Source organism: Stenella coeruleoalba (genome assembly GCF_951394435.1).
Source record: "Stenella coeruleoalba genome assembly, chromosome: 9".
In the NCBI taxonomy this organism is placed as follows: Eukaryota; Metazoa; Chordata; class Mammalia; order Artiodactyla; family Delphinidae; genus Stenella; species Stenella coeruleoalba.
Window position 1 is genome coordinate 12,680,891 of NC_137155.1, and position 23,729 is coordinate 12,704,619.

The 23,729-nt window shown below is 36.1% G+C and overlaps 1 protein-coding gene across 4 annotated transcripts in view; it reads right to left on the reverse strand.

The window, feature by feature from the left end:
- SUGCT (succinyl-CoA:glutarate-CoA transferase) overlaps window positions 1-23,729 on the reverse strand; it is a gene marked incomplete at its 5' end in the record, with an annotated part of 694,779 nt that overhangs the window by 532,951 nt on the left and 138,099 nt on the right. The gene's annotated exons all lie outside the window — the stretch shown is intronic.

Below are 23,729 nucleotides of genomic sequence, written 5' to 3' on the forward strand. Positions count from 1 at the left end.
AACTTATTTACAAAACAGAAACAGACTCACAGACATACAAAACAAATTTATGGTTACCAACGGCGAAAGGGGGTGGGAGAAGGATAAATTAGGAGTTTGGGATTAACAGCTACAAACTACTATATACAAACTACTATACATAAACAACAAGGTCCTACTGTATAGAAGAGGGAACTATATTCAATAACTTGTAATAAGCCATAATGAAAAAGAATATATACATATACATATATATATATATATCTGAATCACTTTGTTGTACACCAGAAATTCACACAACATTGTAAATCAACTATACTTCAATAAAAAAATAAAATTAAAAAATTTATTGGTTGTGATAGAGGCCACATGTGGCTCTTTCACTCTCACTGCTTTGCACACCTGCTTGTTGTACTATGAATCACAGTGATGCAGTTATAACTTAACAGCATTTCAAATGTCATATGTATTACCTTACCATAATTTTTTTTATTACCAGTGCATACCCATCATACCAAAACAAGAGAAGTGTGCCATACTTTCAGCACACGCTGGAAGATGGACCATGCTGTTACTGAATTAGATGACAAAGCACTTTATTATTCAATGACACTCTATCTATACTAAAAGAATACAATATATGCCAGATTCATCACAGTATTCCCAACTCACAGAAAATCCAGTGGGCAGAAAATATTACAAAGTCAAAACAGGCTATCTCATCACAGCAGAATTTCTTCATCGAAGTAAAAAATAAATAAATAAATAACAATGAGACTGCAACCAAAGTGAGTTTGTAAGTGGTTCACTTGTTAGCCAAGCAAGGAAGGACATTTACCAATGGTAACTTAAGTCATGTTTGATTGCAGCAGCTGAAGCAAGGGGTCCAGAGAAAATAAACTTGTTTAGTCTTGGTAAGAACAGTTGTTCAAAGAGTTGAAGACACTGGGAGCAATATCAATATAGTCAATTTAAAATTGAGACAAATTATTTTGAGAGGTTTCCCTTGGCTTTGGTGAGATGACAGATGTCATGGGTACTGCTCAGTTGTTCTTTATACCAGGAGTCAATGCCAATTTTGAAGTGACTGAAAAATTAGCCTATATGAAAGGCTGCACAAAACAACTACAAACAAGAATATTCACACGAATTAAAAAAAAAATAATTCAATACAACTTAAGTGGAATCTGCTAAAATGTGTTACAACTTAGGGTGGTAAAAATTATGTGTGGAGCAAAAAAAGACTTGGCTGGACAAAGTTACAGAGCTTGTAAAAATGTATGGTTAAAGCCTATGGTTATTCACTGTATTATTCATCAGGAATTCACTGAGGTTATTCACTGAGGAAAATATTTGAATCTCTCATGTGACATTAAACCAATAGTGTTAATAGTAATCTTCATCTGCTCTGTGAGCTTAACCATTGTTAGCCCTATGAAGTTTTCTCAGAAATAGAAGCTGAATAGCCTGACTCATTCTACCACACAGCAATTCTATGGCTTAACAGTATAAAGTTCTACTGTGACTTTTTTAAGCTCAGGGTCAGGAATGAGTCTTTTCTGAATTAAAAAAAAACAAAAAAACAAAAACCCAACCCCCAACCACTACCATTGACCACTGAATAGCTTTGGAAATTAGCTTTTCCTGTGGACTTGATAATCTTTTTCAATGAATCTACCTAAAATTACAAGGCAAAATAGCACATACATGCCAAATTTTTATAACAGTAAAGTCATTTCAATGACAATTAATGTTAAGTCATTTCAATGAAAACTAATGTTGTTTGAATCAAAAGTAAGGTTGGGCTACTTTACATATTTCCCATGATGGCAAAGGTTAAAACAAATAGTGAGATTTCATCCCCACACAAATTTACAGCAGATATATTTTGTGAGCTCAAACTACAGCAATGTTTTTCAGACTTCGATGCAAGTGCAAAGGAAATTTCCATATTTCAAAATCCTTTTAACTGTGCAATTAAGGAGCTTCCACCTAACTTTCCATTCTACGTGATTAATCTGCAATATAATGACATGTAAAAGGAAAACATCAGGAGAAAAAAATCTAATAAATTCTATAAATGCCTTCCAGGCAATGAATATGCTCAATTAAAATCAGAAGCTTGCGGATTGATAGCACTATTCGGCAACACCTTACTGTGTGAAAAGACATTTTCAAAGATGAAATATGTAAATTCTTATCACAGGTCAGCATTAAGCGATAAACATTTACAATCAATTCTGATGACAGGGAACAATAACTTTGCACCCCAATTAAGTGAAATGTTATCCCCCCAAAATAATTATACTTTTCTCATTCGCAAATCTGTATTACCAAAAATACTGTTCTCAATTAGTATTATTTTAATCAAAATCTTGCGGAAATTTGTTTTCTCCCGTATCGTATAAGTACTTACATAGCATCTTCAACTTCACCTCTTGACCTCCAAAGTCTAAATTTGCTTTTTACCAAAAAAGTTGGCCAACCCTTGCTCAAGAGAGTTAGTGGTAAAGCACCCCACAATCTCCAAGGAGCAGTAACTATTTATATTTTCCAAAAGTAGAATAGGTTACAAAAGTATAAAAATAAAAAATGGTCACAGATTATAACTGCTATAAATTCAAAACTCTAAGTATAACCTTGACTAAAAGAGGAACAAGAGACAATATACCTCCTAAGACTCTTACGAAAAGATTCTGACACAGATTGTGACTTTAGGAATGATGAAGAAAGAACCTACTGAGGTTCAATGGGGCTCACAGCCTCCACAAAGACTCCAGGGTCCCACTCATGGTTGAAAATCCAGGGATTCCAAGTAACAAAGAGAAGTTAAGCAGAATCTAGTGGCCTGGAAATTAGGGTCCTCCCCATTTATGTGGGCACCATGCTCATCTCCTGGATTTATATGGAACTCAAAGGAGAAGGCAGGCACCAAAATAATGACTGAAATACAATTTACCAAGATGGGGTAAAGGTTCAGAGCCAAATCTGAGTTAATGTAAAAAAAAATTACATTTGTGGACAAGAGTCATAACTGCTATGTGGCATGGCCAACTTCCTAACCACGTGAGGATTGAATGGAATAAATTATGTATTTAACAAAGTGCCTGTCCCCAAAAGTCTTAGCTATTTATTAATATTCATCCAGCCTGCTTCTGGATAAATCTCCTGCTTCTACTCTCCTTTCTCATTTCTGCCTCCTGTGCTCCTTGTCATTCCCCAGAGTTGCCAATCATCTTTTACATTTCTGTGCGTCAGTACATAATGTTCCTTCTCCCTGAAATTAACATTTCTCCCTTATCTCCTAGTTATTTTACTTTACCCTTCAACCTCCATCCTTTCTCAGCCTGCTCTGCCCTGCTTGGTGCTCTGGACACTGAGCCAACGGGCTGCAGTCCCAGTTCCCTTGCCAGCTGACTTTTCATTAGGTTTAGCCAATGGGAGGCACCAATGGGAAGAGAAAGAGTTCACAGAATTTCTTCGCAGCTCCCTCATAGCTTAGGCACTGTACCTCTGGAAGTAGCCAGGTGTCTCCACGACTACAGCGTCAACCAGGCAGTGCCTCTTCTGCAGTTTCAGCTCTCACTGGGCTCCAAGAACTCTACTTCCTTCTTGTCCCTTTGGCCCTATGGAGAGATAATGGTCTCCCACTTTTCCTACCGCTTTATCTGTTCTTTGCCCTCTGCCTCACTGTTGTATGTAGTATCTGCATTTGAAGTATCACGGCTGAATTTGTCTTTTGCTGACCCTCTGATTGATAAATCTGCCTAGAGCATTCTTATTCAGCCTTCTGCATTCAGTTTGAATAGATGCACCTCTATGAAACACTATTTGACAACATTTTCCCCAGGATGAGCTGGGTATTCCCTTGTTGGTTTTCTTCTCACACTTCCTTCATCACATTGTGATTGATTTTACATATCCCCAATAGACAGTCAGCTCCTTAAGAAACAGAATCATATCTTGTTTACTGATAAATCTCTGGCACCTTACATGTAGTATGGAGAAAGGATGAGAGGAAAAAACTGTAAATATCCTTATTTATTCTTTGACAGGGATCAAGGCAGAAGAGAGCTGGAAAATGTCCTAAAATAAGAAATATATCTATCAATAGAGCTACCCAGCCTGGTCTTATTTATTTTCCTCAATGTAGCTCTTTTTCTTTTTTTTCTTTTTTCTTTTTTAAAGATCTAATCGGCTCTATTAGGCAATTCATGAACTGGGCAGCATCTTATTTAGTAACTAGAAGGGTGTTCCCAGTGGTTGTACAAAGTGGAAGGTTTTTTTTAAAATTGAGGTATAGCTGATTTACAATAAGTTTCAGGTGTACAACAGAGTGATTCACAATTTTTAAACATTATACTCCATTTATAGTTATTATAAAACATTGGCTATATTCCCTGTGCTGTACAATATATCCTTGTAACTTATTCATTTTATACATAGTACTTTGTACCTTAATTTCCTACCCCTATCCTCCCCTTCCCCCTTTCCTCTCCCCACTGGTAACCACTACTTTGTTTTATATATCTTTGAGTCGGTTTATGTTATGTTATATTCACTAGTTTATTTCATTTCTTAGATTCCACATGTAAGTGATAACATACGGTATTTTTCTTTCTCTGCCTGACTTATTTCACCAAGCATAATGCCCTCCAAGTCCATCCATGTTATTGCAAATGGTAAAATTTCACAGAGTTGTGTATATACACATCTTATAACAGAGTAGTATTATATAACAGAGTATTCCATTGTGTATATACACATCTTATAACAGAGTAGTATTCCATTGTGTATATACACATCTTCTTTATCCATTCATCTACTGATGGATACTTAGGTTGCTTCCATATCTTAGCAATTGTAAATACCGCTGTTCTGAACACTGGGATGTTCATATTAGTGCTTTTGTTTTCTTCAGATATATACCCAGGAGTGGAATTGCTGGATCATACAGTCTATTTTTATTTTTTTGAGGACCCTCCATACTGTTTTCCACAGTGGCTGCACCAATTTACCTTCCTACCAACAGTGTACAAGGGTTCCTTTTCCTCCACATTCTTGCCAACATTTGCAATTTGTGGTCTTTTTGGTGCCTGCCATTCTGACATGTGTGAGGTGATATCTCCTGGTAGTTTTGATTTGTATTTCTCTGATTATTAGTGATGTTGAGCATCTTTTCATGTGCCTGTTGGCCATCTGTATGTTTTCTTTGAGAAAATGTCTATTCAGGTCTTCTGTCCATTTTTTAATTGGGCTGTTCATTTTTTGGATATTGAGTTGTATGAGCTGTTTATATATTTTGGAGATTGATCCCTTGTCGGTTGCATCATTTGCAAATCTTTTTCCCATTCAGCAGGCCGTCTTTTTGTTTTGTCAAAGGTTTCCTTTGCTGTGCAAAAACTTTTAAGTTTAATTAGGTCCTATTTGCTTATTTTTGCTTTTCTTTCCTTTGCCTTAGGAAACAGATCCAAAAAAATATTGCTACGATTTACCTCAGAGTATTCTGCCTATGCTTTCTTCTAGAGGTTTTATGGTTTCCAGTCTTACATTTAGGTCTTTAATCTATTTTGAGTTTATTTTTGTATATGATGTGAGAAAAGGTCCTAATTTCATTCCTCCATGTGTAGCTTCCAGTTTTTCCAGCATGACTTATTGAAGAGACTGTCTTTTCTCCATTGTATACTCTGGCTTCCTTTGTTTGATTAATTGACCATAACTGTGTGGGTTTATTTCTGGGCTCTCTATTCTGTTCCATTGATATATGTGTTTGGTTTTGTGCCAGTATCATACTGTTTTGGTTACTGTAGCTTTGTAATATAATCTGAAGTCAGGAAGAATGATATCTCCAGCTCTGTTTTCTTTCTCAAGATTATTTTGGCTATTTGGGGTCTTTTTTGTTTCCATACAAATCTTTAAATTATTTGTTCTAGTTCTTTGAAAAATGCTATTGATATTTTGATAGGGATTTCACTGAATCTGTAGACTGCCTTGGGTAGTATTGTTATTTTCACAATAATAATTCTTCCGATCCATGAATATGGTATATCTTTCCATCTGTGTGGCACTTTTTTCTAAAAATTCTTTCTCAGGATCTCAAAACAAATATAAAAATGAAAGCAGAAAATAGTGACAGACACCAAAAGAGCTTCAACAGGAGCCTGAGACAAACCTAGTATCTCCAATTTTGTCAGAAGTTAGTGACTGAAGTGGAAAAAAAGAGATGGGGAAAGAAGGATTCAGATGCATTCATGTTTGATATTGATGAAGCTGACGATAGTTATATTTCTTGTACTTAAGATGTTGTAATATTAAGACGAATTGATAGAAAATATCAAATTTTGTATCATATGTGGCAAAAACAAAAAATCCAAGTCTATCAGAAAAAAACCCTAACAAAATATATCTTGAAATGACTAAGATATAAAAGCAGAAAAACTGATACCAGTTTTGCTTAAAAACTGAGTTTATCTTTACTACAAGAGAAATTATCTTTACTATAAGAGTTATTTACTACAAGAATAAATATCTGAACCCAATTTCAGAAAACTGATATGGGTTTTTTGTTGTTGTTGTTTGAGTTTGTGTTTGTGTTTGTTTTGTTTTGTTTTTACCCATTCATTAGGTATCCTTCAAGCTCAGTGTGTACACAAATTACCTAGGGATCTTATTACAATGAAGACTGATTCACTAAGTGTGAGATGGGATCTGAGACCCTGCACGTCCATCAAGCTCCCAGGTGAGACCTATGTTGCTGGTCTGTTAGCACACTTAGACTACTCAGACGAATCCTTATGAAAAAATGATATGTTCCTGTTCTTATGGTTTCATTTTAAAAATGTTTCCCAAGGCTTGGCTGCATCAGAATCACCTGGCAGCTTGGGAAACCATAGATTCTTGTATCTTGACTGTGGTGGTAGTACATATGTGGTAACATTGCGCAGAACTAAAGACATACACATAAGTGCATGTAAAAATAGTGAAATTGGATCTCTGCCTTATTTCTTCCAAGTGCACGTGAATCTACAGTTATCTCATAACAACAACAACAAAAAAAAAACCAGTAAATCCCCCACAAAACACAGATTGCTAGGCTCTATCCCCAGAGTTTCTGATTCAATAGATCTGGGATGGTGCCTGATAATTCACATTTCTAACAAGTTGCCAGGTGATGCAGCAAGTCTAGAGACTACACTTTGAAAACCACTGATGACAAATAATGGTTTTCTTCTCTGGCTGCACATTACAATCACCTGGGGAACTTTTTAAAAACTCTCAACACCCAGTCCTATCATAGAATAATGAAATAATAATTTCTGGGCATGAAACTTGAGTATTAATATTTTAAAAAGTCTTCTTGGATGATTTCAATGTGAAGCTAAGACTGAGAACCACTAATATAAAAATTTAAATCTCCATTTCCTCAATCATAATCCCTGTCATTTCTGAAAGAGGTACAAGTGTAGCAAATTTTTCATAGGTTTAAAAAATAAAGACAGAGGGCTTCCCTGGTGGCGTAGTGGTTGAGAGTCCGCCTGCCGATGCAGGGGACACGGGTTCGTGCCCCGGTCCGGGAAGATCCCACATGCTGCGGAGCGGTTGGGCCTGTGAACCATGGCCGCTGAGCCTGCGCATCCGGAGCCTGTGCTCCGCAACGGGAGAGGCCACAACAGTGAGAAGCCCACGTACCGCAAAAAAATAAATAAATAAATAAATAAATAAAGACAGAAAATAAAAGATGAGTTGACAAAGCTGCCATTAAATAGAACTACGTTTTCATCCCAAACTCTAAATGTGATGTCAGCTAGTCATTAAAAACTGCTTACAAATGTTTTGTTAACAAAATTAAGAGGTTTTCTAAAAACAGCATGTGGAACTCTGATCACAGTTATTACCTAACTCAAAAGGGTGTTATGTGAATTAACAAGATAATGCTTATAAAGGCTTGGAGAATCTCAGAAGGATAGTGAAAAAAATACAATCACACTATTATTAGTACATTATGCTGAATTCCAAAATAAAGCTAATAATCCATTCAAGGAAACAGTAACACAATTTGTTTACTTTTTAAAAGGGGGTAAATAAACATATCTATTTTCATGTGGAATCATAAAAATTTGACCAAAAGAGATAAATTATTGTCATATTTCAGGATGGAAAATACTTTTTAAGCATAAAAATAAAAAAGGTCAAAAAAGAAAAATTATCAAATTTAATATCTATACATAACATTTTGTACATTACAAACCTAAATAGAATTTTAAAACAGACTGGGAAAGAGTAGTTACAACAACTGTAAGATGGACATGATATTGTCAACCTGCAAAAAGCTCATAAGAAGACTCACACCACAACAAAGAACACAGGTAATTCATTACTTATTTAATAAATGAGAAAAACATTCATAATCACTAATAAGGTGACAAATGAAAATAAAACAATAATGAGTATGATTCACCTACCAGATAGGCAAAGATTTTTTTAAACGATGTATAACTTATAAGAAAGAAGTTGACATGAAAAGTATTAGCTGTTACTCTTCCTAGATCCCCATTTAAATGGATTTATTTATTTATTTAGTCATTAATTTTTATATATTAGAAATCATTTTAAAAAGAAGAATAAGGACAGTACTGGAATAAAGGACACTGGAAGAGAAATGTTAAGGATTTTCTGCCAAGTATATTCTAAATGAACCAAAATAAATGAAATCACTGGAGATCCACTGAAAACTCACAACTTGAAAACAACATTGATAAAAATATAAGAAGATCTTGCTAAGGAATGAGATGATGATACAACAGGTGGGGAGCAAGGGGCACAGCTTTCATTTGCAACTAAGAATAAGCAATATTTGAAAGCAGGGCTTGGGGAGGAAGCCCCAGAATTTGTGCACTGACACCATCAAACAAAAAGAAGAAAAGGAACAAGAATGAAATTGAAGAGACATAATAAATAAGGAAGACAGACAGAGACCCAAAATAAAGGTAATTTGGTATTTCTAAAAATAGATAAAAAGATAATGGAAGTTCACCTTCCTAATTTTAAAAAATTGTAAATTTAAAAGACTCAAACACTGATAAATGAAGACCATCCTAAAAATATTCTGCTACAAATTTTAAGAAAAAGAAATCACCATTTTGATAAAGATGAGATTCTTAAAAAAAAAGAACCTGAGTTAAATTGAAGTAAGAAAAAGAGGATCAATCATCAAACACACAAAATTAGAGAGACCTGGTGACAGAGGTGATTCATAAAACAAGAGAAAACATATTTAGAGCAATGATCATTAATTAAGCCAAATACCTGAATAGACAAATAACTATTAGAAACTAAAACTTACCCCCAAGAAAAGGCACTGCAACCAGATAGTTTTTTGAAAAGATTTCTTTTATCAACATTCAAAGAAAATATACTTCTTCTGTTACATAAAGAAGTACAACTTCAACACTGCTAAGAGACTAGCTCTTAATGTACTCACTACAAAAAAGAATGATAATTATGTGACATCATAGAGGTGTTAGCTAACACTAACTATGGTGGTGATCTCATTGCAATACATAAATTCATCAAATCAACACATCATACCCCTTAAACGTACACATTATATGTAAATTATATCTAAATATATAAATAATTTAAAAAGAAGATAAAAAAGAAATTCAAAACAATAAAAATGGAAGAGTGCCTAATTTGATCCCAAAATCTAGCACTGCCCTCATACTACAACCTACTACAACCTAAAACACAATAAAGAAAACTAATGACTCTTAGAAAAACATGTAAAAAATTTAAGCACAACGCTACCAAATTAGATAAGCAGCTTTTAAAAAGAAAAATAAACTGTGATTGAAGACACCTGGTCCCAGAAATATTTGAATAACTCAATATTAAGAAATCTATTATACTAATACATTAATCACTGAGAGAGAAAATTCTTGCAAAACAATGTATATGTTTAATGCAATTCCTAATTAAACATTAAAGGGATTTTTTCACTCGAAAAAAATAATTTTACCTATTTTGAAAGAAGTCACCAACAAAAATATCAAAGTAAAAGATAAAAAGGAAAAACAAAGGGTAGATGTTCGCCACAGAATGTTAGAGCACATTATGAGTCACAGCGTAACACAGATTTGAGAGGAGATAACAGTACAGAGAATAGAGAGGTCAGAAAAAAGTCCAACATATGTAAATTTAATATATGATAAAATTAACACTTTGAGCAGTGGACAAAGAATAAACTGTTTAATTAAATATTCTGAAATAATTAATATATTATTAAGAGAGAAAAAATTGTTAAAATTTACTTCATATTACATACCAAAATAAATTATAGATGAATTTTAAACTCAAAAAATGGGAAAACAAAAGTATATCTGTAATGGGAAAAAATTAATTACTCTAAAAATATAAATTTTAAAGAAAAGTGATAGATTTGATTACATTTTAAAAAATCAAAATATTCTACATAAATTAAACCACCACAAACAAAATTCACATGCAAATAACATCAGAAAAATATTACAACTGTATATCAAAAGATTAATACCCTCAACGTATGAAAAGTTTTACAAATCAATAAGAAATTAACTCCACAAATGGTTAACTGAACAAAAAATGCAAATGAATTCACTAGCCAATCACCAACAGAAAAATCACAGCATAGAGAAAGCAGAGCAGGTAAACCTCTAGGGTTGGGCTAGAGCATGGCACAGTCACAAACAGCAAGTGCTGACAACAGCTAGAAAGAGTGTGACAGGACACTAAGAACTGAAACAGGAAAGATAAGCAGAGGACAAATCCCTTCTATGACATTTTAAGGAGTTTACATTTAAACTCAAGTGATAAAGATGTGCCATTGATGCTTTTCAATGAGATCAGGGACAATAATCAAATACAAAAATCAAATCCATACAAACTTTTAGAAAAACCCATTGGGTAATTTCCATCTTTTATTTTCTAAAAAATCTTTGACAGAGTTATACACATGCCTATTCAACACAGCCTCATTTTTAACACATGGGACATTAAAAATCATGTTTTTGAAGGATCCTTAATATGACAGATGTACCAGATAAAGAAAAACTGAAGATATATTTACATTTATATGCATATACATATATATACATATACACATCTCTACAAATCTAGGAATACAAATAAACACACAGATAGATATACACATTATACAGAAACAGATGCACACATACATAAAAAAGAGAAAGACCTGACTGGAAAAAAATGCACACAAATTTTAGTAGTAGTTATATTATCTCTTGAATGGCGGATTTCAACTAATTTTTCTTCTTTAATTTTATTATCTATAAAAAATTAACGTTATCAAAAGGGTCTACAACATATAATCGAATATTTATAAAAGTCTAAGTACAGCCTATGAGGTAGATGCTATTTTACATCACTCTTACAGCTGAGAAGCTGAGGCACAGAGAAGTTACATAACTTTCTCACTGTCCTACAACCAGAAAATTGTGGAACCTAAATTCAAACCTAGACAATCTGGCTACATAGTCTGCTTTTAACCACTACCCTATCATTCTTTTCTCTATGTTAGGAATGAAAACAAAAAACAAAACAATGGGTACAACAAAGTTGTTCTTTTTTAATTATGAGACAATATGCTTAACTTTATGACAATAAATTAGAGTACTTAGAATACAAGGGCAAAGTTCTAGGAAAAATATAACTCAATAAAACTGACTTAAAAAGAAATAGAAAGTTTGTATAGATCTTTAACCAAAAAATAAGTCTGTAACTTAAAATCCATCCATCCAAAAACCATTAAGCCCATATGGTCTAACAGATTGTTTCCACCAAACTTTTAATACTCAGATAATTCTAACCTTCTAGAGAAAAGAAAAGTAATGGATAGTCCCTATCTCATTTTATGAGACTTACATAATAACATAAAAACCAAAACCAGACAAGAACAATATGAGAGAAGAAAATTCTGAGCCAGCTTACTTATGAAAATTGATGTAAAAATCCTATATGAAACTCTAGAAAAATAAATTGATAAGTGTGGAAAAACAATACATTATTACCAATGGGTTCTCCTGGGAATGCAAAGATGATGTGATATTAGAAAATCTATTTATATAATTCAGTTTCTAGCAATATCAGGCAAAGTTGAAGATACACACACCTATGACCCAGAAATTCTACTCTCAGTTATAGATTTCAGAGAATTTCAGACATATGAACAACAAAAATAATATATAGGAATGCTCATAGCAATGTTACAAAAGTAAAAAAATGGGAAACAATACATGCATCTTTCAACAGGTGAATGGTTAACAAATCATGTCATACTGAAGGAATGGAATAATGCAAGGCATGAAAAATGCATGTATTATAACTACATGTATTAATACAGATAAAACTCATAAAATTAGGTTGAAAGAAAAGAAGGCAATTTTCAGAATGCTGTATCAGTACATTATTTATGTAAGTTTTAAAAATATGTGAAACAGTACTAGATAGTCTATAAAGATGTATACCTATGTAATACAAGGATAAAAGTATTCATGATATTGATAGCACCAGACTTAGGATGGTGTTCATCCCTCTATGGCAGAGGAAAGGGAATGAGAGGTCACCTGGATGCATTCTTCCATCCATGCTTTGTACACACCCAGTCGTGGAATGCTCAAGCCCTCTCCTCCCCATTCTCCCTTCTTCACCTAGCAAACTCTACTCAGTCTTCAAGGTTAAGATCAAATTTTATTTCCTATTGGAAGCCTTTTCTGACTCCCTGCTCTTCTGGGCTCCCACAGTTCTCTGTACAAATCACAATTAAAGCAGTAATCACATAAATTATTTGTATATCAAAATCCTGTCTTCCCTGCTATGGCTCCTTAAATGAATTCTGGAGGATACCACTAAAAGAAATTCAATTAAATTCAGCAAATACCTCGTTAGAGCCAAGTACTATGAGCCTAATCCTTGGCTGGTGCTATGTTGCTAAACACATTATATGGTTCCTGCCTTCAAAAAGGTTACATTTACAAAAGAGGGGGGAAAAAGGACAAAACAATATATATAAAACTTTTAGAGAACTATGCAATCAATCAAACACTACTGTGTATTATGTAAAGAGGAAAGAGAAATTTTGGGGGGTCATGAAGGAAGTGGAATTCAAGCTGGAACTCCGAGAAAGGAAAAGGTCAATTGAGAAATATAGAGTGGTGGTGACTGGGTCTTTGGAGACACTTTACAACCAGGGTCAGCTAATTTTTTCGGTAAAGGGCTCATTGTAAATATTTTCAGCTTTGCAGGGCATACAGTCTCTGCCAAGACTCTTCTGTTATAGGACAATAGCAGACGTAGATAATACATAATCAAAGGAGTGTGACTACGATTTCATAAAACTTTATTTATTAACACTAAAATTTAAGCTTCACATAATTTTCATGAATTACAAAATTTTTTTCTTCATTTGATTTTTCTTAACTATTTCAAAATGTAAAAACTATTCTTGGGTTTCCCTGTGGCCCAGTGGTTAAGAATCTGCCTGCCAATGCAGGGGACATGGGTTACAGCCCTGGTCCAGGAAGATCCCACATGCCGCGGAGCAACTAAACCCATGTGCCACAACTACTTAGCCTGTGCTCTAGAGCCCGCAAGTCACAACTGCTGAAGCCCATGCGCCTAGAGCCCGTGCTCCGCAACAAGAGAAGCAACCGCAGTGAGAAGCCCGTGCACCGCATGGAAGAGTAGCCCCCGCTCGCCACAACTAGAGAAAGCCCGCGTGCAGCAATGAAGACCCAATGCAGCCAAAAATAAATAAATAAAATCAATAAATTTATTTTTTTAAAAAAAACTATGTTTAGCTCACATGCCACATAAAATCAGGCACAGGATGGATTTGGCCCATGGGCCATGGTTTGCCAACCCCTGCTCTAAAGGACTAGCAGCTGCAATACAGAAAATAAAATAAATCAGCCTGAGGGTGGGATCAGTATTAAAAACTGGTAATGGATGCTAAACTCGGGAAGGTGAAGATAGGCCTGAATAGTAAGGGCCTTACAAATATCAAGGTAAAATAAACATACTAATAAATAATGCGAACAGAAATATCAGTGAGGCTAAGTTCTATGAAGTCATGTGGGTAGAAATACATCCCACCTTATATTCCTCATCTTCATCCATAAAATAAGAGGTTCTGAATGAGTGATCTCTCAAGTCCCCTTTCTTCTCTGTTACTCTGTTGCCCACAAATCACAAGAAAGGTAGCTTTCAACTAAGTATAACGTCCTTAGTGACAATTAGAGCTGTTCAGAAATTAAATTGTCTCCCCTGTAAGAAGCTAGTTCCTTGTAGCTGAGTTGGAGAGAAGACAGATCAACATCTTCCTATAACAAGTTAGAGCCTGAATGATTTGGTCCAACCAGGAGACTCTACTTCCATCATGTCCCCCGTGATACTACCTTCAGGGCTTGCCACGGACCACCGTACTAGGCAATTTCACATATATTCAATTTGGTCCTCATAAAAATCCTTTAAAGATTGAGTCAGGATTTGAAACTAGGTCTTTCTCATACAATCAAAACCAAAAGAATGCAGAGGCACAATGGTTTTGCTTCAAGTGCACCTTTGGTTTCACAACCTTCCAACATTCGCTGGCCTATTCAGAAGGATGCAACTATTGATACAAGGACTCCAAATTCCTTTCCTGGTTCCTAAAGGAAAGCAGGTTTCTAAATACTTCAGAGCCCACAGTTTTACAAGTTTAGTTTGGTTTCTTTTTGCCTAAATTGGTAGCACTGCTTACATTACTGAGCCTCCCTGCCACTTTCTTGTCCACTTATATGATCTTTCAAAAGCTTATTTCTGTTGAGCTATCATTTCACTAGCCAAAGGAGCTTAGTCCTGCACCCTCGGGTATTTCATTGTGTACATACTCTTCTAGATGATCTATAAATATGTATAATAACGAAGTCCAGCCGAAATCCCTGGAGGCACCCCACTGTTTACATGTCTCCATCAACAGCAGGCTCATACACCCTACGTTTTGTTCCCTCTGTTGATACCTATGTGTGACAAAATCTTCCTCCTAATACCATGGTAACACAATTTGGAATAGCTTTGTTGTGAAACTTTGTAACGGACTCCTTGAAAGTCTAAACAAATTACATTTGTTGTTTTTTCCCTGGTGCTTATTCCTCTTCAAACAATCCAGCATGTCATGGAAAACAGACTACTTTCCTCCATTCATTACACCAAGTAGTCAATGATCCTACCACTTTTGAAGTCCATCAGTATGAATGAGATTCACCGATAGATTGCAGGGTGTCCTCATTAGAAAGGAAGCAAGAGTGGAATTCACTCATACTGAAGAGTGAGTACAAGACTTATTTTACATTTTGGTCAATTTATTCCCTTGAGTTTCCTTAGCCCTTTATAATGGATGCCATAAAGTTTCAGCAATTTACTTATTTCCAGCATGTCGATCAGGTAGAACATCCTGTTCCCTGACCACTATTTGATCTAATACTATATCTCTCACCTCTTTGCTTCAAAAGACATGATGACAGAGGAAATTTTTATGTTTCAACAAAGACCAAAGCAAAGAGTTCATTGAGCCCCTAGATCTCCTTTCTTCCCCATGAGCACGTCTTTTGCACCCTGATCATCAAGCAGTCCCATGGAGTTTCCAAGTGACCTTCTGCCTTTCATGTATAAAAAAGCTTTTATTTCTGGATTGCAGTCTTTTCTGTGCTGTTTCTTGAATTCCTTTACAGTCTGACTGGCTTCTTATTTACACCTGACCTGTCACACTTTGAGGCATTCCCTGTTCTCACTTGAATAATCTTTTGCCTACTTTTTCCCCTTATATTTGCTTCTTTTACTTTATGAGATGGATGCAAAAGTTTTTATAGGAGCTCCTAATCTTTGGTATGTGACATATTTTCCTGCCCTACCACTAATGTGTTTAAAGCATTTCCAGGTTTCCTATAAGTTACAGACTTCTTAAAATATTACTTTCAATTTTAACTTAAAGCACACATTGATTTGATCATAGTTCCATTTGCTAAAACGGAGTAATAATGTAACGGAATTTTTTTTTTCTTTCACTTCCCTTCAGAAGGTTGAATGTAATTGAGTTGTGAGCATTATTACAATAGTCACAGATAATTTCTTACACCAATCCCTGTCTAATCTTAGGCCCAAGGCCAGTATAATTCCTTTCCCTCCTTAATTCTAAAACTTCTTCCCCTATGAAGCAGACATTTGTGTGAGATCTTTCAGTCTCAGGGTACGATTTCCTTCGTAATTACTATTTGGTCTAAATTTCTGGTGTTATCAATAGAATTTTGATATCCTGACCCTAATTCAGTTGGTCTTTGGCAGCAATCCGGGGATGGGTCCCAAGAGGTCTGAGAAGCTCCTGAAATCATGTGCAAAATCATGCATGTATATGGGTATGTGTACTTTTCTGAGCAAGGATTCCATAGTGCCCATCAGCTTCTCAAAGTAACTCTGAGCAAAAAGAAAGAAAGAAAAAAATGTTTAAAAGCCACTGGTCCTTAATATCTCTAAATATATTCTTATTACTGAGCATGAATTTCTCATCCTCAGTGAATTTCTTTGTCCAGCATTATTTTGTACATTTTCTGTTTTTATTATACTTATTGTGTTTTCATCATTTCTATATATAAAATGTCATAATCCCATCAGCTCATCCATCCCTAAGAGTCCTACAGATTTCCTAACTCTGCAGTACCAGTTTTCACTAGTTTCTAAATTTTCTCCTTCTACCAAGCCTGTGAAAACCAAATGGAATTGTGATCCTTACCTGCCACCAATCATTCTATCCACTCTGTTTTATACTGGAGTTTACATGCATTTAAACACTTGGGGCTTTGCTTTTCTACAAAACTGTCAATTTCCTGTTTACATGGATGGAGAGTTTCGCCATCCCAACCTTCCCCCAGTACACCACAGAACCCCCTTCTCCTCTCCCTCCTCCTTCCAGCCACCACCACCACCCTAGCGAGTCTCTGTCAGATTGGGTCTCATGCTTCCTCTGCACTTATCAACTTTCTCCCAATTTTTAGGTTAAACTGTAAACTGCCACTTAACAGATTCACTATACACAGAGCTCATTTTCTGGCCCCCCATATTAACACAACACCTCAATGCACCATTATATTTGCTGAACAAACCTCAGATTCTTTTGCAATCTACACAGTAACACCATTATAAGTTTTGTTCCCTATCCCCCAGCTTCTTCGAACTGGGACTGACCTTACTGATTTGACTCCTTGAAATGGAAACAAGAATGATATGGTAGGAAGAAAATAATAATCCATACCCCTCTTAAGGTTTTTTTTGAGAAAGTATTTTAAACAATTATCAAAAATATATATTAAAGTTAACTTTGTTAAAACAAACAAAAAAAACCTAACGCAGACTCCAAAGGTCTAGCAAGAAAAATAAGGGTATATTTTTAAGATACAGAGCGCTTCTAATTCTCTAGTATTTTATATCCTCTTCTGTTTGAGGCAGCACACTAATACTACTGCAGTTACATTGAAATCTCCACTGTTCTTCATCAACAGGATATTATCAAATCAAACCATAGGGCAGGTTATGTTGGAACTGCCAAAACTCCTACAAGGGTGTTTTCAGGATGAAAGATCTCTTCAGACTGCCTCACAGTAGCTTTCTGACACTGTTGCTAAACCAGGTAATGTTCCAGTGACCCCCCCAAGATATGAGTTACAGCTATTCGAAGTCTAGAGGTCCTCTCTGAACCAGAAAGGTCATTCCAAAACAGTAAAGGTAATAAAGAGCGGGCAATCCGGAATTTGCATTGCAAAAATCCAATTGAGATCTCACAGTTTGCGTCTTCGAGTTTGTTTCTCTTGAGAAATAATGGTTAAATTGGTGAAAAGGACCATGGTTCAGCCTGTGATATGGCTGTACTGACCATACTCACAGTGCTAACTGTGCTCAGTTCTGATGAACTTGACCACCATTTTATGACAGAGGGGAATTTTCACTGAGGATTCCAGTGTGGGTTGTAAGAACTTCTCTCCTTGTTGCAGTGCTGGGATCAACGTCCTCCCTACCACTCTGCATGGTACTGATCTGCTCCCCATCCACTCATCTCACACACACACACACACACACACACACACACACACACACACACACAAGTATTTGCCAGGCAGAGGGAAAGGACAGCTCCTTGACTTGGATCTGTCCTCTGGTGGAGAAAAAGTGTAGGAACAAGGGCTCCTGCCACAGGAGAAGGACTGTGTTTTAACAACCGAGAGATGGGGACAAAAACTATAGGATTGGGGTCTGTGGGATGGGTACAATATGGGGATAAAAAAAAATGGGGATAACAGCTACCATCTGCTGAATACACACCATGTGCCTGACTCTAGGCCACGTACTTTATATGCACTGTCTCACTAAATCATCACCACTGCCCATGAGGCAGGTAGGATTGTCCCTATTTTACAAATGAAGACACTGAGGCTCGGTGAAATGAAGCAATTTGCCCAAGGTCTGTCTGACTCCAAAGCCCATGCTTTTAAACAATACATCTAAAGTACGCTGCTAGATCTGGTAGCATCTGCAGTCTTAGCAGCAACAGTTAAAAAGGAAATCCAACAGTGATGGGGATGGTGGTGTAAAATCCTATCAACTTGCAGAAGTAGAAATTTAGACCGTGGCTAGGAATGGGAAATGAGCATTTCAAGCTTGTTTTCCATAATTTAGATACTACTTTAAAAAAATGAAATTGATTCTCCATAAAATGCTTGAAAATTAATTCTGCTCCTGGTCATTAGAAATCACCTCATAATAAATGATCTTGCAAAAAGGACTCTAAACAGTCAAAGTAAATACTATGGCCACCTTAATTATTTGGAACAAAGGAAAGTTATATTTAAGCTAAAACCGTGTTGTTTTCACATCAATAAGAATATTTACTAGACTGAAATCAAATTAAACATTTTTTACTCATTTAGTGATATTATAAATTATAAATGCCCCTGCCACACACCAAGAAGAGGAAATACACACAAAAAACAGTCACAAAACACACCCAAGTGCACACACACACACACACACACACACACCTGCTACTTTACTACTTGTTTGCTACCCTTGTTAACTGAAACAGATGAAAAACCACATCAGACTCAGAGGGAGGAGAATTTTGCAAGAGATTGATTTATTTCAAGAACTAACTTTTCTCAAGCTGGGCATCTGGCAAAAAATTGGATAGTCTAAAGCATAGTCCTTAACCTTTTCACCTCTCATTCCTAATATTCAGACCTAACCAGTGGTTAACAGGACTTGTCCTAGGGGCCTCATGTATCTCTGAAAGTCCATCATCTCCCTCTGGACCTTACTTTATCTGTAAATGTCCCTTATATCCATCTTCATGGCTGAAACCAACGCCCTTCAAGGTTACACTTGGGACATTTCTTTCTAAGCAGAAGTGGCCTTTTTTGTAAAACCGCCCCTGAGACACCCCAAGAATTCAAAAAGGGCTGCCCTTCCTCCAACAATCACACAGAGGTTGATGCTAATTTCAGGATACAGCCTTGCTTCCTTTCTGCTCTCAGTCATTTCTACAGAGATCAAACCTGTACGTTTATTCTGCGCCACTGTGCTGAGCAGGCCAGGATGCTGTTCTCTTTGAGTCAGTCAGTCAGAGCGACTGCAGCATAGTCTGTGCTAAGGTTATATAATGACAGAACTAACCCAAGCAACAGGAGGCTTGAAGGACGGAAAAATGGAAGGTACAAGCGCTAATTCCACAAAATGAAAATCATTCCCAGGCATCTCTCTCCAGGACTGTGAACCAGAAACGGTAGTTTCACCTTAAATAATCAACGTGTATATCAGTAGCTCTAAGGATGGGGAGGAAATCACCTAATAACGTGTTCATATTCACGGATTCTTCCAAGTCCTCACTAAAAAAAAAAAAAAAGCCTTTCCATTACCAGGTTACAAGAGTGACATCTAGTGGACCCATAATGCAATGACCAAAGGGATTTCACACGCATACTTGAGAGCAGGGCTTCTCAAAATCTAATGTGAAAACACATCACTTGGGGATCTTGTTAAAATGCAGATTCTGGTTCAGTAGAATAAACAAGACTCTCATTTCCAACAAGCTTCCAGGTAATGCCGATGCCACTGCTCCATGGCGCGGCAAAGACCTAGAGCATTTCACACCAGCTTTTACCCTCAGGAAAGAAGAGAGGAAAGGGACACTTGAGAATCATTTCCAGGTTAAAATTAGGTCAAATTAATTATTAACATGATTTTTCAAAGAAACAAAAAACACGTTCCTATTTCACTAGCCCCACTCAGTATACACACTTAGCATCTCCTGTCTAAGCAGAGTCCTTGCACCAGTACCCCTTTCCCTAAATGCCAGAAACAAAACTAGGATGGAAAAGAGCATACTTCACAGCCATATTTATACATGTGGACATGATGTGCTCAAGTCTCCAACATAGGTTCACTTCAGAACTTAACATCGTATAGTTTTTCTTCCACTGTATGATTTTATTTGCCCAATATTGAATTATATTATAACAGTAATTTGTACCATATCAGAACTCAGTTCTTTTTCCCCCAGGTAGCCTGCACCTGAACAGGGAGCCATCAGGGTATTGTATCAGCGCTAAGCACTCCTCCTCAGAATTTCAACAACACTTGCCCTGGACACCCCTAAGAACGGAACAGGATGTGTGACTACATCCAAGTCCAACTGTTTCCAGAATCCAGTCCCACGTGATTTACCTGAGCCAAAGAGCCTTGAGCTCCAGGCAGAGTCACCAGGCCAGACTCTCAGCTGGGAGGTAATGTGTGTGCTCCCCCACAGAGGAGCTCTGCCAGGCATCACACCAACTCCTGCCAAGGCCTCCAGCTCAGCTGGATTAGACCCTTTAATAAAGGTTCTAGGTCACAGTTCTAGGAACCACCAACATCAAGGAAAACGAGTCTCTCTTTTCCCAAACACACCACAAACATGTACAAAACCTACTGGCTAGTCCTGTAGAATCCTTCAGTACAAGTTGGTTGACCTAGGACAAATAATCATTTTTAACCAGTGGACCCTGTATTTCAAACAAACAAACAAAAAGTGGAGCTGTTCTGGTTGAAATGGGGTTGGAACACTTGGAGATCTGCCTTTTTGGCCTCTCCCCCCACCCCATACCCCTGAATGTCCACTTCTTCCCACCTCGACCTCCAAACTCAGAGATACCATTTGAAAACCAGAAACTAGGAGTCTCACAATAGCTAAGACCATCCCGAGCTCCTAGACTGCTCAAAGACAGTATTGTTCTCATTCATTACATAGATGGAGCTAGAGATAGCTGTTTCACTATGACTTGACTTAATTATGATTCTAATACAATTTTAGCATAGGCAATCAAAGGATTTCTTCAGAAGATGTACAACCTGATTTCCTGAATGAAATTAAGTTATAATTAAGGATCTCAGTAATGAGTAAACAACAGAATTGTTTATACCTCTTCAATTGCTCTTGGCAGTCCTAAAGGGGAAATTATGTAGAGGAAAATGTCACATAATTCTTCCTCAAAAGTGGGATGAAGATAGAAAACGAAACTAAACATATCAGTTTAAGTAAGTAGCATCACATCATCTGCCTATATAGTATAGTTCCCCTGCCTGGGTTAGAATCCCAGCTACACACTTATATGTGACCTTGGGCAAGTTATTTAACCTCTCTGTGCCTCATCTGAAAGTGAGGATAATAGCTTTGCCTATTTCACAGGGTTGCTGTGAGGATGGAATTAATATATATAAAGTACTTAATAACTGACACATAGCAATCATTCAATAAATGTTATCGCTGTGATTATAATGGTTATTATTAATACAATGTTATTAAGTCAATAATATTAATATTCTTAGCTAGCTGATTATTCAAAATGGCATTTTATTCTTTGGGGTAATTTTAGCCAAATTTGATTGGCATAAACAACATACAATCCTATCAATTATCCATATATAACGAGAAGAATATTGAGAATCCCAGAGAAACTGATAAGATCCTAAAGGAGTTTCAGATTTATTCCTTGAGATACATTGTCTTTCCTTGTGCCTCTTTCTATTTTACCTCTTAGTGAAATGCATTAAAAAGACCATATTTGTCAACTGAAGGCAATACTGATTTAAAAATCACAATGGTTTTTGCAGTCATACATGTTTATTCTTTGTGCAATATGCTCTCCTTAAACATCATGTTGCCTAATTTATTTTAAATTTAGGGATTTTATTTGAAATCAAAGAAAGCTGAAGCTTTTCTAGGGAGAAGCAGAGAGGGTGGCAGCTATCATGCCAGTAGCTAGCATGTCTGCTCTAATTTTATGTGCCTGTTGGACTGCCCCATTACCTATATTCTTAGGACTGAGACAAAATCCTAGCCAATTGGTTTCAAAGTAACCAGGATCTTCAAGTAAATGATTTTGTTTTGTTTTAACAAGAATTCCAAATTCATAAGGATTAAGACAAATATAAGCTCTAAAGCAAATAATCAAAAGTTACCTGGACAAAACCTTTAGAACAAAAAGGGCGGGGGAAATTCAGACAATTCATGCCTTAAATTTAAAAACAAAACAAATTAAAAAAAAAACCTTTGAATATTCTAGCTTGTCAGTGCTAAGTAATCCAAAAGTTTGCAGAAACCTCTGAGACAGAATCTAATGTATTTGCTGTCACCTGCACTTTTGTTCCCAATAAAAAATCTTCAGGTATTTTTTTTACTGGTTAGAGATTATCAAAGTTCATTGCAATCTTAAGGTTATAAGAACAGATGTTCAGAATATTCTGTAGTTCTCTCACTTTTAAAAACTGAAAGAGAAATCTCCACAATTTTTGGCTCTCAAAAGGGTAGGTATGTATCTTTAATAGAAATAGGTTCCCATCTTGTGGACTCCTCAGAGAATACTTCTGAAAATCATTTTTGCCATGTTTCATTTAGTTAAGTATGAATTTATGCTAAATCTCAATTTACTAATAAACACATCAGTAAACTAGAAGCCTTATTCCCTTTGACAATTGAGTGGTGGTGCTATATATGATTCTCCTCAAACTGTATTTCTTTCAATAATGCTACATTTGAGCAATGGCTCAATACTACAATTTCTAAAAAATATCTGAGAACAGTTGGTTTTTTTTTTAAATAGAAAAGTAGCACAGTACATTGCCTTTCGTTTTTTGTTTTTTTTTTTTAAAGAAAGAAATTAAAGTGGAAATTCCATTAAGAAAGAAAATCAGCTATGTCTCTTTATTTATTCTGCCCCTAAGCTGCCATGGATAGTTTTCATAGGGACTATTTCATAGTTTCCTAGAAACTGTTTCACAAAGTTATAATTATTACTTCAACTACAGCAATAATAACAGGAGCCACCTTCCACCACGTGCTTACTAGAGTCAGGTACTACACAAAACACTTAGCACGCACTATCTCATTTAACTCCATCAATGAATGTGGAAACAACTATCATCATCACCTTTTTGCATAGGAAGCAGCTAACACTAGGGATATTAAAAGACTTGTCCAAGATTTCACAGCCATGAAGTGGCAAAGCCAAGTTATGAGCCCAGGCCTGTCTGACGCCAAAGCTCAAACCCTCTCAGCTGTGCCTGCTATATGGGCTCTGAGTTCAGTGAAATCAAGGGCCTAGTTTTTCCTCATTTGGAAGCCTTCCGGAACTAAAACA